Genomic DNA, 17,386 nt, shown 5'->3' on the forward strand with positions numbered 1-17,386 from the left:
TTTAGCTTGGGTATCAGGAAAAAAATTCTTTACGTAAAGGGTAGTTAAGCACTGGAATAGGCTCCCCAGAGAGGTGGTTGAGTCACCCTCCCTGAACGTTTTTAAAATGTGTTTGGATGTGGTGCTCAGAGATATGATTTAGTGGGGTTGTTTGACTTAAGGTAGTATGGTAAGGTTGTGGTTAGACTTGATGACCTTGAAGGTCTTTTCCAACCTGAGCAATTCTACGATTCTATGATTCAATGTCTAATCTTGTCTTTAGGCCAGATAAGCCTTCAACTTTCCTTTTCCTAGGGCTGCATGACATTTTGTGTTTAGATTGAATCAATATCCCCAGTACTTTCATGTTATGATTTTATTTTCTTAATAAATTCAAACGTTTAGCATCAGTTACCAAAACTTATCCACATTTATTATAACATAAATAATGTCATAACAGATTAAATCTAAGCAGATGATCATTAGCTTTTTGCAAGTAGTAATAATACATAGCAACTAACACATATTTGCTTCTCTATATCTTTCAGTTCCCCTAATAGTAATTTCATTAGCTGCATGTTTGGGACATGGTACATCTAACATATTATCATACAAACTACCATACTGTTCAGATCAGTGAATATATGGAATTCCAGTTCCACGTTCAGTGAACACATGAGAGTTTGTGTCATATCTTGTATGTATTACATACAAGACAGACAGCTTTCCAGCCAGCAGTGTGAGAGGCAAGGTTTGTACGACCTAAGTAGGAAGAAGAGCATGTTGTTTAAGAAGAAAAACAGAGAAGGCTTTGAAGGTGTGACAAAGACAAATTTAAAAGGCTGGGGATGAACAGTGATCCTTATTTCAGATTCTCCAAAGATGATCCATCAAGGTAGTTTCAATATACCCTGAGCAATTGTTGTGCAATCATAAAAGTTAAAAATATGTTTATAGCTTCGATTATCCAAAAAACAGAGGAACTGATCTCTTCAAGTGGCCCAGAAGCATTCAGTGTACATATGGACCAATAACAAATATCCTAATCCCACTTCTTCCACAACATAATCCTAAATAAGAATATGAGTGATGTACAAACTAAACAATTAATCCACCAAACAAATACTATTAACTTAGTTATAGGAAAACTGAAACACAAATAAATTGAAAGCCAACATTTTGCAATGGGCTAATAAAAATTGGAGAAATTTCAATCTTTATAAAAGATGAGTCATAGAGCTTGCAGAAACTCTTTGAACCTTGTGATACAGAGTATCTCCATGTTACAAGAGATTATGCTCTATGACGTGACCCATCAAGTAAGCTTTGCCTGATGACAGAGGAGATATCAAAATTGAAAGAATAACAAAAAATAAAAAAATAAGCAGAAAAAAAAACCATAAGGAAGAAACTTTTTCATATCTGCTTTATATAATGCTCAGATTCTTGTATCTATGCAGTTTTAATTAAATGATGTATTTTCCTGCAAAATAATATGTAAATTCGGGTGTTAAGCAAAATGTGTACTTTTTTTATTGTTATAACAGGTGGCTACAGTTTGTAGAAAATTTGGGCATCAGATTTCAACAATTAATCCTTTTTAAAACAGAAGTGGTTCGTTTTGCTCACTCATCAGTCCATTTTCTCAGAAATTTAACAGCTCAGAGTTTTTATTCAGCTAGTTTGCAGAAAAATAAATAAATAAATAAATCACATAGGTCATGTTCAGAAATATTGGAAAGTTCACTGTTGTTCATCCTGTGGTCTTCAGACAAAATCCAAAATAAAGCTTCTGTGAAACACTGTAGCCTCATGGGAACTAACATATCAAATCTCTCCATTTTCAAAGTGAGATAGCACAGCATTCGGAGGGAGATCACTGTGTCACAATTTCAGTCTGTGTATGATTTCCTTGGAGTGTTCAGAGGAGACCAGAGTGTGAGGGTTTAGTAACAGCTCTAATTCAAATTACTAACTAATCAGTACTTTTTAACCAATATTATACTGTTTCCTACTGTACAATCTCTGCTATAGTTTTGCTATATAAAACAAACAAAAAATCATACAGGATTAGGAGGGAAATAATTGCAAAACAAAAGACCATCAACATTTTTTTCATCTCTCTCTGTCTCTCATGCCCAGTTTCACAATGGAATTATAGCTGTGGGATTTGAGGAAGATGGTGGATTTAAGAGCTAGATAAGGAAAAAACACTAGAGAACAGATCTTTTGATTTAATTAATGTTATTTAAAAGGAAAGAAAGAAGTGGCTTTTATCTAAACACAGCTCTGTCAACTTAAAGGAGCAACTCTGGGATCTCAGAAAAGAATAAAATTAACATATTTAAGCACTCTATTTTTCCTAACCCAAAGATATTTTCCTTCATATTCTGATGTTGATATCTCTTTCCATGTATGAATGCTTCTTTCTCCCTCTGCAGCATTGCCAGAATTCATTTTCTTGATCCTGTCTATTTATTAATTCGTTAGTACTTTTAAATATGACATCTTCCTGCTGGAACTCAATTCTCTGAAATAAACAATTAGAGGAAGACTAAGGGGGGCACCCAACAGAGTTGCAGAATATCTGTGCAACCTATAGATGTAGTCATAGTTTCTCCATATTCATCCTCCTTGTTCTACTGTCTGTTCAAGTCCCCAGTCTGAGCTGACAAGGAATTAAGCAACTTTCAATTTCAATTTTTCAACTTCTTCCCTGTTTACTGAGTTAAGTGCATACAGTTACACTGTTTTGCCTTCCATGACCAATGATGTATAGATGGCAAGATTTACTTAGGTCTTGGGTAATGAGAATGCTGATTAATAATAGAGTATAATTAGCACAGATAGAACCATAGAACCATAGAATATTCTGAGTTGCAATGTGCCCAGAAGGACCATTGCATTCAACTCCTGGTTCCACATAGGACTGCTCAAAATAAAATCCCTAGGTCTGTGAGTGTTGTTCAAATGCTCATTGAACTTCAGCAGCTTGGGGCCGTGCCCAGTGCCATGGGCAGCCTCTTCCATGCCCACCACCCTCTGGTGCAGAAACTATTCCTAACCTCCACCTGACAATCTCTGTCACTGTCCTCCAGTATCACTTTGTATATTCCTTCTACTGACTTTTTTTTTTACTTCAAATCTATCTTCTAAAACACCCTTTAGCTTTCTCCTTTCCAATTTGTTGTTGTTATTTTTTACTGTAATACATTATAATACCAGAAGGAAAATAATGAATTGATAATACCTTTCAAGTAAGCATGGATGTCCACACAAATATTCACTTGCAAACAACTTTAAACGCAGTGCTCTACAGATATTCGTGTGTCACATTTATCTCAGATTGCCCACAGAACGTCAGCCTGCACTTACCACACTACTCTTTGAAAGCACTCTTAGTTCTGTATTTTCTGCTTTCACATTTGGATCTCCTAATTTAATTCTTCGCTAAATTCATTCTCTCCCCCTCATACTTAACCTACATGTCACAATGAAGTTTGCAATAACACTGATGACAGAAATACGTTGCATGAAAAAAATCTTGAAAACAAAACATGTTTTATAGTATTAACTTGAATGAGCAACTAATGGAATTTGATTTCCATACTTTAGTTCCTTGATGTCACTGAACATTCTAGTTTTTCAAAAGTCACATAGTGATGGTAGTTTCCAATTTTTACCGATTCTGTTCTTTTTTGGAGGAAGAAGAAGATAAAGTAAGTGGGAGGATTCTAAATGTGCCCATTTCCTTGACTACATGAATTTTAAACACCTAAATATTGCACCCTGCTTGAAGTATGTATCTTTCAGACTTCGTGGTCCTATCCTCCTTCCCTCAAATTTAAAGAATTCTGCCAGTGATATATCAGAAAATACATAGTGAATTTATAAAGTATCATTAGAAAGAAAATATCTGTGGATTCTTTTCTCACATATCTTATTAAAACATAAATATATATTAATTACAAAATATTTTTAATTGCATGCATATGATTCGGTATGATTATAATCCAAAGGAAATCAAATCTGAAAAACTTATTTATTTCTAGCTGTTTTCCAGTACTGGTGATACGTTAGTTACTCAACTCTGCAATTAAATGTACAAATCCACATCAGGATGTGTAAAGCCTGAAAAAAATACCTGAACATGACTCAATGAAATGAGAAGTATTGTCTCTCCAATGTTTAGTACAGTTGCCAGAAAATAAAGTAGTAAATTAAGAAAACATCAAAAGGAAAGGAATTAAAAGGAAAGTTGAGGGAAGAAGGATAAATGTACTCAATGATGTTATGTACTTTCTTCTTCATAATTGCCTTCTTTCCTATTCTCAGACCTCTCAAAAATACTGGTATGTAGCAAATTTTTCAAATAAATTGTTCAGCTCGTCTAGAATTCAAAACCCTGCTCTATGGTACTTTGAATGGTCTGACACATTGGAAAAATGTATATATTTTCAGGAAACAGGGTAGAAGAGTTTTGATTTAAAAAATACTTTAGATTTGGTTCCATAATCTCTTTTTTTTCACCTCATTATTCAGGCTTCAAAACTCTCCTGGATATTAATTACAAAAACAAATGCATGTTCATTCCATTTATATGTTTTCCAGTCTGTCAAAATTTTGATGCAAATGATCTAGACAGTGGGTCCATAGATCAGTATTGTTGCTGTTTTAAATTATGTTATTATCTTAAAAGCATAATCTACAGCTAATTTTTTCTTGAGGTTTCTGTCATAGAATAAAATTTTGCAATTTTGGAATACCAATATAAGATTACCGAAATGTTTTGAATTTTTATTCAAGTTGTCAGCGTGTATTCACATCTAATTCATAATATACAGTGAGCAAAGACATAGCCCTAAGTATCAGTTTCGCTTCCTCTTCCTAATTTTGTGCCTATGTCTGTGAGAGATGAAATGCATTGTCAAGTCAACATGAAAGCGTTGGTAGCATGAAGACATTTTCAAAATTTTGATGCACTGAGTTACATTACAGGAGAAGACTTTCTGAAAAAGCTTAGGAAATTTTTTTTTTTTTTTTTACTGATATGTCAGCTCACTATAAAACAACTGCAGAAAACTTTTAATCAGGCTATATGTTCTAGATTATTTAATGAGTGTTGTGCAGTATCTGTATGTAGGTGACCACAAACTTAAGGCATGATTTTCTAAATTTATGCAAACTTCCCAGAGACTTTTACTGTCAGATCAGCGTTCTCAAGGCAGCATTCTCAAAGTTCTTGATTTTCCAGTTCAATTTGCAAAACTGAACTTCTGAAATACCATGGAGAATTCTATTAAACATTTTTTCTTCCCTTAGAAGAAAATTGTCTTCATTATATCAGGATCATTTACTGTCTTTATTGTATCTAAATGTAACTGTATTTCAGGGATTACTGAATAATTATAGGATTAATATATAATAAAATATTGCCATTATATTATGCTTGTCTTAAGGATTCCCAAGGACTCTCAAGAAAAACAAGGTTATAGTAGAAAAGAGTTTTTATTATTGTCAACACCTCTACTGAGATCAGATCTTCACTCAAGAGTCTCTTCATTTTGCCTGCTTTCTCTTTTTTTTTCTTGTACACACAAACACATTTTGATTACCATCACTCTAGCTTTTTCCGTATTTATCCTTATTCATTGATGGCACTTCAATTTTCTTCTCATTCCAGCTGATTTCTTCCTCTTTGTATTTGTAATCAGGTATAGGAGCAAGACTACTCATCAAATCACCATGGAATAATTCTCTGTTTTCTTATATTGCACCAAAACTTGTTTGGTTGCACAAAAGGGTAGGACCATTAGAAAGAAGGTTGAATGCCTGAGGGTCATTTTACTTTCTTTTGCTTTGGGCACTAAGTTAGGATTTGATGCAGTGAATTTGAGCCAGTGGAGTTGTCTGAGGGATACACATGGAAAGAAACTCGAGAGAAACTGGAGAACATAATAATCCCCATTGAATATACTGTGCTATGGTTTACTGTAAAGACAATAGTTTCAAATAACACAGAATATCCATTTAAATTAGGAATTATTTTAATATGACATAACATCTTGATCTATTAGTTCAACAAGATATATCAGACATTAAGCAGAAATACTGATGTATATATGTCTTTTTAATTTCATTTTTGTTATTTAGTTTTTGTTTACTTTTGATGAAGAATTAATATTATAAAGCATAAGAGAGATTATGAACTTCTACTTATTAAAAAAAAAAAACAATGTGAAGAAGTAAGTTATTTTCTGCTTCATAAAGATATAATTTCAGAATATATGTTGTGGATAGAAGCCCATGCAATAACACAAAACCTTATCATTCAAAAAATCTGGAAAGATGAATTTCTGAAAACCAGCTCCATCAAGTAAAGATTTATAGCCTCTTTTCCAGTTTATCCTTACAACAGATTTCTTTAAAGATTATAATCCTTTTAGCTCTTTAATAATGAACTCTATTTAATGGACAGCATCTCATAAATTATTTCAGACAATTTCAATAAAACTTAGGCTGAATGCCAGTTCTGTTCTTCTAGAGAAGTACTCTCACTTTTATTCAACTTCCATTTCTTATTCTTACAGACTGTCCCATCACCTTTACAATAGCAAATGTCTCATAGTCATCCAAAAAGCAAAAATCTGAAACTGAATTCAATACAAACTCTGTGACATCTGCTGAATATTATACTTGCCAAGATGATTTTCTTAGTTAGTCATTGTCCCAGTTTATACCACAGAGATCTGCTGGAGCACAAGCAGTTAAATAAAATGTAAAAATATTCAGAATGAATATTAAGTGACTTTCTATTTATTTCATGTTTGTTGGACTCTTTTTGAAGTAGAGGTAAAATTAAAAATCATATTATTATAAATATGCAAAAAAATTTCTCAGCTCTCAGTGATGACTCACCAAGGGAATACAACTTGCAAATAAGATACAACCTAATAACATGGAAGAAGACATAACAGCCAGTTCTTTTCCAGAAACAGTCATATGTTATGATTTTGTTCAAAATATTTGATTAACCTAAAGTTCCACCTTTCAACATAGTTCTAAACATATGCTGTTCAGTTCTCTAAAAAAAACTTAGGTCTGTTTAATTGTCCCTGATGTTCTTTTGGCAGTCTGAATTCAATTCCATCTTTCTAATTTGAGACTTCTACTAGTACATACAATTCTGAATAGTTGAGCTTTGGCATGAGGAGTATTGAGAATCATCTGAAGTACTAATGAGCTGATAAGTCTATCAAATAATGCTTTCTAGAAGGTTTAGATAATATGTTTTCACTCCTCTTTAAAATCTTTTGAAGTTTACAGATGATTAATTTAATATTGCATTCTTCTTAGCATAGACATCATAGGATGTACAGTGTGCAGAGCCTTACTCCAAATTTTAGCCATGCTCTACATCATGAGCACTGGGCTATACTCAGAAACCCTTGAAGGGATTCCATAATATTTTCCCTGAGAAGTTTCTGCCAGTCTGAGTATCAATCTTGTCATTCTTTGATGTGGCAAAGAAGGCACATTTTCCAAGAAGTCAGATCTTTTGGCCAATGTTGAACTGCAAAGAGGTTGGATGTTTTAACAGTTCTTTAGTAGAAGCTTTTTACAGACTGATATTATCAATTCTGCTAGCCAAAGTGCTTTTGGCATACTCAGGTGAACAGCTGCCAAGTTGTTCCCTAAGAGGAAAACAAAGTAGAATTTCTTTTTCCATTCTCACGCATCTCTAGGAAAATACAGATGTCTGTCTTGGAACTTGGGCTTGAAACTTCTCCATTTGGATGCAAGAAAACCATGTAGGTAGGTGAAATATCCATTCATTTTTAGTAGGTGAAGTATTTAGAATATCAGTTAATAATATGTATTAAAAATTAAATGAATTACAAATGAAAAATGACTGATACTTTTTGTGTTTGTTGGCTGTGGCAAAGCAACTTACAGGTTCATATTTATATAGGCTATATAGGATTCTCCTACATGTAAGTATCAGGATTAAATTCTGGAAATACTTTTACTTTGTATATTCATAAGAATCCTTATGGAATCATTGGAAAGAGCTAACAATAGACTTATGGCATTACAACTCTGAGCATTATACTAGCTTGAAGTGTTTCCTGTCATGTAGAAGAATCCTGCGATAGATTTACGGTTTCCTCCAGAAGGACACAGTATTTTCTTGATATCTCCCAGTGATATTTACAGAAGCCACAAAGCCATGTAATCATTTAAGCTAAATACTTGCTTGGTAGTTACAGTATCATCACTCCTTATAGTAGAAAGTAGGTGCCAATTACACCAACTCCTGACTGAAGTGAACTGGGTGTCATGACTTCTGTCCACAGGTGATGGAATCTTCTCTGAGACAGCTATTTACACACCTTTGGAAAACATGTGGAAATGGCAGCGTGTTTCTTGATCCTCTAAAGCACTTCACTGAATGATTAAAAATGAACCAACAAATTAACTGTATTCCAGTTTCATAGAAAAATAGAATGGCTTGGGTTAGAAATTACCTTTAAATTCATCTAGTTTAATCCCCCCTGCTATGGATAGGATTGTCAGGGCCCCATCCAACCTGGCCTTGAACGCCTCCAGGAATAGCAACCTATTTCAATGCTTCAACATCCTCTGAATGAAAAAATTCCTCCTAACACCAAACCTCAGTCTCTCTTCTTGAAAGCGTTCCACCTTGTCCTATCTCTATTAACTGGATTAAAAGTCACTCTAGTCAATCATCATCTTTTTTATAAGCTTGCTTCAGCTAATAGAAAGAAACAATGAGGTCTCCCAGGAGTCTTCTGTTCTCCAGGCTGAACAAGCCCAACTCACCTGTCTTTTCTTAGTAGGAGAGGTGGTCTGATCATCTTTGTGGTCCTCCAGATAGATGTAGCAGCTCCAAAGTTTTCCTGTATTAGGGAATGAAGACCTGGATGCAGTACTCAAGATGGGGCCCAAGAGGGCAGAACAGAGGAGACAATCACTTCCCTCCCTCTGCTGCCCACCCTTCTTTTTATGCAGCCCAGTTGGGCTTTAGGCTCCAAGTGCAGAATGCTGGCTCATGTCCAGCTTTTTGTCTACCAGAACTCTTCTTTTCCACTAATAGTTTAAACAGCTAGAATTTCACTTTTCTGGAATTTAGGGTCCTCTCTTCGCTCTTTGCCAAGCTTTTTTTCATTGAGAATACAAACTCAATTAATGTGTGGTCACTACAGCCCAGACTGCTGGCAGTCTTAACCTCTTTAACAAGCTCTTCTGCACTGGTGAGAACCAAGTTCAGTAACATTTCACTTCTAGATGTTTTTACTAATACTTTGACAAGGAAGTTCTGTTCTACACACTCCAGATTTTCCTGAATTCTTTGCGGCTCACCATTTTGCCTTACCAACAGACATTGCTTCCAGTCAGTGGGTGCCACTGAAAAACACCTGGCATCTTTCTCTTCCTTCCATTTATTTATATCACCCCGAACCTTCCCTTCACAAGGTTTCTCTTTCATTTCGTTCTTAGAGGAGAGGTCCATCAATCATCATGGTTGTCCACCGTTGGATTCTTTCCGATATGTCTATGTCTCTCTTGTACTGGCCCAGAATTGGGCATGGTATTCCACATGCAGCCCCATCAATTCTGAGCAGAGAGGAAGGATGATCTATTTTGACACGGTGGTGATAACTTTGCCTAAAGCAGCCAAGTCTTAGCAGCAAGGGCACATTGTTGAGCCAACATTGCAGATAAACACGGTAGTTCATGCTCTGTAAAATCTCCTTGAATCAGGCCTTGAATCAGGCCTTATACTATCTGAGAATTCCCTTTATAAGCTGATAAGAATGAGGATCACCAACAATGAAATTAGATGACATTTTAGGTGGTTTTGATGTTATTTCATGTCCTTCAGCTACTAAATTACTGAAGATGTGATGGTTAAGGATCACCATACTTCCTGAATTCAGTACTCAAGTGACACTCCTATGGTCAACAGTTGAAATAATTTTCTATATAAATTACAAGATGTTAATGCTCCAGCTCAGACACATAAAAAACTTGTAAGAAATAGGGGCAGACAACTGTCTCAATGTTGTCAAATTATCATGCTAAGTTAAACCAAAATTTTAATAGATATGATGTAGTGATGTTGCTTTAGATCAATTAGGATCATGCCTAGAAAAAAAAAACAACACAGTAGTGATCTGGTTTTCTCTGTCATACCCTTCAGATTTGTTTTTGAGTGTTTAAATATGTGTAAAAAGCAACCGTATTTTGAGTAAGAGTTGACTCAGATGCTTTCCAGAATTGTAATCTCCCAAGCCTTAATTTATGAATAGCATGTTTAAAGAACACAGAACTTGTGTGAAATGTCTCAGAAAACAGCCTTGGCTCTTTGCTGCCTATATAATTTTTCTTTAATTCATAGGATCATTTGTTTAAAATATTGCTGAACATATAGTTTCTTTTTAAAAAAATTAATCTTATGTTTTACTGAAACAATAACTCCAGTGTGAAGTTAAAAAGGGAGCCTAGATAAGCTCTGACAAAATTAAGACTAAATATCCCTTCTTGATGAAAATAGAAAAAAGCAGTTACTAATATTTTGCATATATTGGATTGAGTTTCATAGATTTGCAATAACAGATGGCTATCTGCACTTTGAAAAATGATTCTAATTCATATCTCTGTGTTAAATTATTCTAATTCAGACCTCTGCTCAATTACAGATTGAATGCTCTATATTTTACACCAGATATTGAGCAAATCGGGTTAACATATCTCTCTGAATCAACTGATTTTTTTTTTTTTTTAAAAAGAATCTTCTTGACTACTTTTGCCCTGTCAGCCACGGATTTGGCAGTATTATTTTCTACCCATCAAAGTACAAAAATATTTGATAAATTGCAACAATAAAGGCTTTGAGCATTACAATCAATACTTAATGGAATAATGTAAATCCAGCTTGTGTATGATTTCAGAAATGAGTTCTCTTGCAAAGAGCAAAAGATTGAGGTGCAGCAGCACAAGTGTATATTTTTTTCTCTTCCACCTTCTTCCCCCCCCTCACACTCCCCAACATGGTCAGAGCAATAGGAGAGATACAACGTGCTAAAGTTGCTTTGCTTGTATTGTGAAGTTATCACTGTATTTTTCCAGCCTCTTTTAAAAGGATCCAGAGAGACATTGTGTCTCCCAGGGCTGTCTAAAAACCAAGTTAATGGTATTCTCAGTTTTTAGACGTATTTACACATCCTCCATCTGCTTGGAAAGAAAAAGACAGATTTCTATAACAAAAATTGTGCAGATCTGCCTTCAGGCAACAGAAAATGCATGTAATAGGGGAATTGGACATGGATAGCACAGGAGAGTTTAGGTCTTAGCACTTATTGATTGGAGACTGTAAAGGGAATGTGAAGGATGTGTGAAAAATCCTAAATAAAAACATGGAATAACATACAATGTGGTTAAGAAAACATTCTTGAAAGGACTGCAACTGTCACTAAAGAAAATGGTAAAAGGAGGAGGTGGAATGGAAGAAATGAATTATAAGAATGAAAATAAGCAGCATTTTTTATCTGCAGTTTAGATCAGGAAGAATACTGTATTCTGCATTTCAATCACTTGGGTATATTACATCAATTCAAACAACACTTTAAATGCACAAAATCTACTTTTCATTCTCCTTCTCTTTCTTTCCCTTGAGGTGCATTTCTTTATATTTCTACTTCGAATGAGGTCAAACTCATCAGTTTGAAAAGATAAAAAGAATATTCAACTTCAAGGGACAGTGGAAGTATCAGAAATAGCAAACAGTAATCATGCTTTTGACATTCACTCATTCAAGTACCATTACTAATTATAAAAATACTCTTCACAAATATCACATGTGTAGAGTGTATAGTATTTGTTTCCAAACTTGGATAACATACAAGGAAAAATATTAACAAAGTCATAACCTGTATTTTTCAGGTGATTCCATGATTTACTGGGAATATTACTTTCAGCTATGCACCAGACTAAAAGCCTCTGAAAATGTAGGCAAACTTACTTCTTTTTTTCTACTTCTTTTGCTGTTCAAATTATTAGAAGTAGTGATCCTATGTAAGCTCCACTATACAAGCAGCCGCTACACAAGTCAAGAATATTGTGGCCTCCTCTATAACACACTGCCTTTTTTTTTTTTTCCCAGAAGGCTTACTAAATGCACATATCTGTTCAAACCTTCTTTACAGAAAAGGAGCAGCTATATCTGTCACTCCAGTATTCCAGACAATGTGGTCAGAAATTCTGTATTCAGATATTAAAAAAGGAAAAGAAAAAAAAATCAGACCAGCCTGGAAACTTCTTTTTATTATCGATTCAAGAATCTAGATGTTAAATGCTCATGAAAGAATTAAGATTTTGTAACTTAAACCCAAAAAATCCTGAAGTTTGATTTTGGTATGAGTTAACTGTTACTGTTCAGGAATGAAATCTAGGAGAATAATTAATATGTCCATGAAAATTTTACAAGAGCTGCTCTGAAAGTAATACCTTCTGTTTTATTATGTTGGCCCAGAGTATCGAGGCTTGGTTGTACAGGATGTACCTTCCCACCAATATTCCCCTACGTTTTGTTGCAGTACAGTAGATGGCAGCAGAGTGGCAGTCTGACAAAATGGTGTCTAATACGGAAGTGCATGTGAAAAAAAGATGTGCACTGAATTACTCCATGCAGAAAAAAATTGCATCCATTGACATTCATTAGTGCTTGTGAAACATTTGTGGAGATCAAACAGTGGATATGAGCACATTGAGGTGTTGAGTGATGCTTTTCAGCAGTCACAACAGAGACAGTTTTTCACCTTTATTAGGGCAGATCATTAAGTGCACAGCATGCAGGTTCTTATTAATTGCTGGTGAAAATGCATAGCTAGTAGTGCTGACTATGTTGAAAAACAGTGTTCTGTAAGTAAGAATTTGCTCTACTAAGTAGTATTATTGAGCTCTTTGCTGCTGTTGTAGTTTCCATAGATAGAAGTCAGAGTAGTTAAAAACAAAAAAAAACCAACAAACAAAAAACACAGAATGTAACTAAGCCACTACTGAAATCCATCACATGTACGCTGCTTGAATGCCGTTGGGTACAGAATCAGCCTGGCCTTATCCCTTTGCCTCCCACACTTTAGATATTTATAGAAATTTGATCAGATCCCTTCTGAGTCTTCTTTTCTCAAAGCTGAACAGACCCAGGTCTCTCAGCCTGGATAAGGTGCTCCAGGTCCTTAATCATCTTTATGGCACTCTGTTGGACTCTTTCCAGGGGACCCTCCAGAGTCAGTGACTCCACCGCCTCCCTGGGCAGCCCATTCCAGTGCCTGACCACTCTTTCAGAAAAGGATTATTTCCTAATGTCCAGCCTAAATCTCCCCTGGCGCAGCTTGAAGCCATTTCCTCTAGTCCTATCACCAGTTACACGAGAGAAGAGGCTGACCCCCAGCTCACTACAACCTCCCTTCAGGTAGTTATAGAGAGCAATAAAGTCTCCCCTGAGCCTCCTCTTCTCCAGACTGAAAAGTCCCAGCTCCTTCAGCCACTCTTCATAATGCTCCAGGGACCTGGAGTCCAGAGATCTCATCAGTTTTGTTCCCTTCTTTGAACCCGCTCCAGGGGCTCAGTGTCTTTCTTGCAGTGATGGGCCCAAAACTGGACACAGTACTCAAGGTGCAGCCTCACCAGAGCTGAGTACAGGGGGACAATCACTTCTCTGTTCCTGCTGACAACACTGTTTCTGATACAAACCAGGATGCTGTTGGCCTTCTTGGCCACCTGGGCACACTGCTGGCTCAGGTTCAGCTGAACATCAATTAATAACCCCAGGTCTATTCCCTCTACAAAGTCTTCCAGCCACTCTGCCCCAAGCCTGTAGGGTTGCCTGGGGTTGTTGTGGCCAAATTGCAGGATCCAGCATTTGGTCTTGTTGGATCTCATCCCATTGGTTTCAGCCCAGCTATCCAGCCTGTCCAGATCCCTCTGTAGGGCCTCACTACCCCCACGCAGATTGACACTTCCAGCCAACTTGGTGTCATCTGCAAACTTACTGAGGGTGCACTCAATGCCCTCATTCAGGTCGTCAGTAAAGATATTGAAGAGGACAGGCCCCAGCACTGACTCCTGGGGAACACCACTCATGACCGGTCTCCAGCTGCATTTAGTTCCATTCACCACCACTCTCCAGGCCCAGTCCTCCAGCCAGTTCGTTATCCAGCCAAGAGTGTACCTGTCCAAGCCACGGGCTGACAGCTTCTGCAGGAGAATACCATGGAAGACTTTGTCAAAGGCTTTGCTTAAGTCTAGGTAGACTACATCAACAGCCTTTCTCTCATCTCCCAGACAGGTCACTAGATCATAGAAGGAGATCAGGACCTGCCCTTCTTGAACCCATGCTAGCTAGGCCTGATCTCCCAGTTGTCCCATACATGTTGCGTGATCTCCCTCAAGACAATTTGCTCCATAACCTTCCCTGGCACCAAGGTCAGGCTAACAGGCCTTTAGTTCCCCGGATCCTCCTTACAATCCCTCTTATAGATGGGAGTCACATTGGCAAGTCTCCAGTTTTCTGGGACCTCGTCAGTCAACAAGGAGCACTGATAGATGATGGAAAGTGGTTTGGCTATCACCTCTGCCAGTTCCCTCAGCACTCTTGGGTGAATCTCATCCAGCCCCATGGACTTGTGGCAGTCCAATTGGGGTAGTAGGTCTCTGACTGCATCCTCCTGAATCGTGGGGGGTGTAGTCTGCTCCCCAGCCAAGACTACCAGGTTAGAGAGTGGAGTACCCTTAGGATAACTGGTCTGACTTTTAAAGACAGACACAAAGAAGGCATTCAGAACCTCTGCCATTTCCTTATCCTCAGTGGTCAAAGATGTAGGATATAAGATGTAGTATCATACCTTTCTATCTTAGAAATTGAACTGAAAAACTGGAAAAATCTCAAAGAGAGCGACAAAGATAATAAAAGCACGAAACATTTAACCATTAAGCAAGCTTATACTCATCAACTTCAATAATATGCAAATGAGAGTGATAGTGATGAAGTTTGTAAAAGCACAAGTGGCAGAAAGGCATTGGAAATGAAACCTCTAGTAAAGAAAAAATGGCAAGATTTTTTTAAGCCTGGAAGGCTGAAATAAGGTCAAGTCCTGCAGAGGATATACTACATATACTCTGCTTGTATTTTTCCCCTTCCATGTTATGTATGACTACATTTAAGCAAAAGTAGGAAACAGTAAAGTAATCCAGAGCACATAAGACCAAATTTACACAAACTCTCTTTTACTTCCAAAACCATTAGAAGAGAGGGCACTATCTTTATGGTCAGCACCTTCTTCCTCATAATATGCACACAACCCTATTGGGGTTACACATAGATGTTCTGCCCACTGACACCTAATATGCTTCAGTTGTCTGAAAGAAACAATATAGCTAACAGTCATAGAAAATAAATTTTAAAATATCTTATAAATATCTGAATAAAATGATCTCCAGGAAGGTTCACAGTCAGACTAAGATCTCATCTGATTCCTCCTTTCTTCCCAGAAAATCCTGTAGAAAATATAATTTTCAAGTGTTAACTGCATTGTGTCATTCAGCAGTGGAGCTGACACATGGCCCCCTCCGTTTGCTGACCTAATTTAACAGACAGTCATCTCAAAGGACAGCCATTTGGTGACTCTTGAGGACAGAGCATAAGAAAAAGATGAGGGATGAAATTCTGCCATATGCTACAGCATATGTACAGTAACATTCACTACTTACACTGCAATGAATTTATGTCCACATGAGACTTCCTGGTTTAAACATACCATGATAAATTCCAAACTCTATTTCTCCTAAATAGCCACATTTAAATGAAATTAAAATGAGAGAGTTGTCCCCATATTAATATTCATCATAAAATCTAATAACTCATCTACATACCATTTTTAAAATTTAAATGCTGCTTTCTTTTATAAACGACATTACCAATATTATGTCATCTGATGGTACAAATTACACCCCGTAACATACTGTATATCCTTTTGCTGCTATTTTATAAACGACATTACCAATATTATGTCATCTGATGGTACAAATTACACCCAGTAACATACTGCATATCCTTTTGCATGGCTTTTGGACAGGATGAGGTGCCTAACTGATTATTATTTACCATTTGTGCCTGCAGTCTTCTTCTAGCCTACAGATATGTAGCTGTTTTAGTACTAAAAATAGTAAGCAAATTATGTCCCTACTCAAAAGAATTTACAGTCCTTGACTACTAAGAGATTTTACATGTGCCTAAAATAAAGTTCAGGGGGTTCAACTGACTACACTACAACTGCAGATGTTTTCAAGTTTATAAAAAGATCTTTGTAGTCTAGGGTCTAAGTACTGGACAGATCTTCTGCATTTGTTACTTCAGATGATTAACTTCTCTACAAAACCATGCTACATATGTGTACAGTATGGAGTGGGAACATAATTTAATCTATTTTTAAGTGAAAAGGACATTATATAGAAATAGTCTAAAATATGTTTTTTGAAACTGTTCTTTGCAGTTTCAAAATTTTCAAAATTTTCAGAACTATCAGAATTCAGCTTACTTGCTTTGCAACAGAACAAAATCAGCCTAAAAGGCTAGTATTTTCAATTCTAAAAAATATAATTTGTTCAATAATCAGGGTAAAAAAAGATGAGCACTGCAGCAAATAAGTCGATGGAAATAGTTCCAGAAGACTTATTTTTACTAGTGACTATTAGTACCATGTGAAGACATACTGATACTTAGTGGCTACCTGTTATATTACGTCCCTGTAAATAGGTGTTACTCAAAGAGGATTTGAATTAAAGTAATTCCAAGTTAAGGAAACTGGGTTGAGGAATATGAACAAGAGAGGAAGTTATGGGATGGAGATTGATAGTGGGGGTGAGAGAAGCTGATTACTTCTTTATGTCTCTGGTATTTTGTTTTGTTTTGTTTTTGTTTTTGTTTTGTTCCCATGCCTCTTCATTTCATTCTTCAGACACAGAACCAACAGAGTTATACTAACATAAATGTGATTTCATCTGTATGAGCAATGCAACCTCAGGTATCAGTAAGAAATAAGAACATCTAACTTACAACTATTCACATTTATTTAGCCAGCTATAACATATGCCTGCTTACCATCAGATTTGTAGTACTGTTCTATCTCCTAATACTAAATATATTTCTTTCTGTAGTTCCATGAATTAGAACTGCTGACAGTTCCATTCCTTTGTCACTACAAATATGCAACAAAGATCATCTTGTGAATAATTCAGGAGGTGCATACACACTTCAAATCATGCTGCATGTTGTATAGCAAATTGAAGACTAGTAGCATCTGTGTTATTCTTCAAACAGAAG

The sequence above is a fragment of the Meleagris gallopavo genome, chromosome Z (assembly GCF_905368555.1).
Source record: "Meleagris gallopavo chromosome Z, MGAL_WU_HG_1.1, whole genome shotgun sequence".
In the NCBI taxonomy this organism is placed as follows: domain Eukaryota; kingdom Metazoa; phylum Chordata; class Aves; order Galliformes; family Phasianidae; genus Meleagris; species Meleagris gallopavo.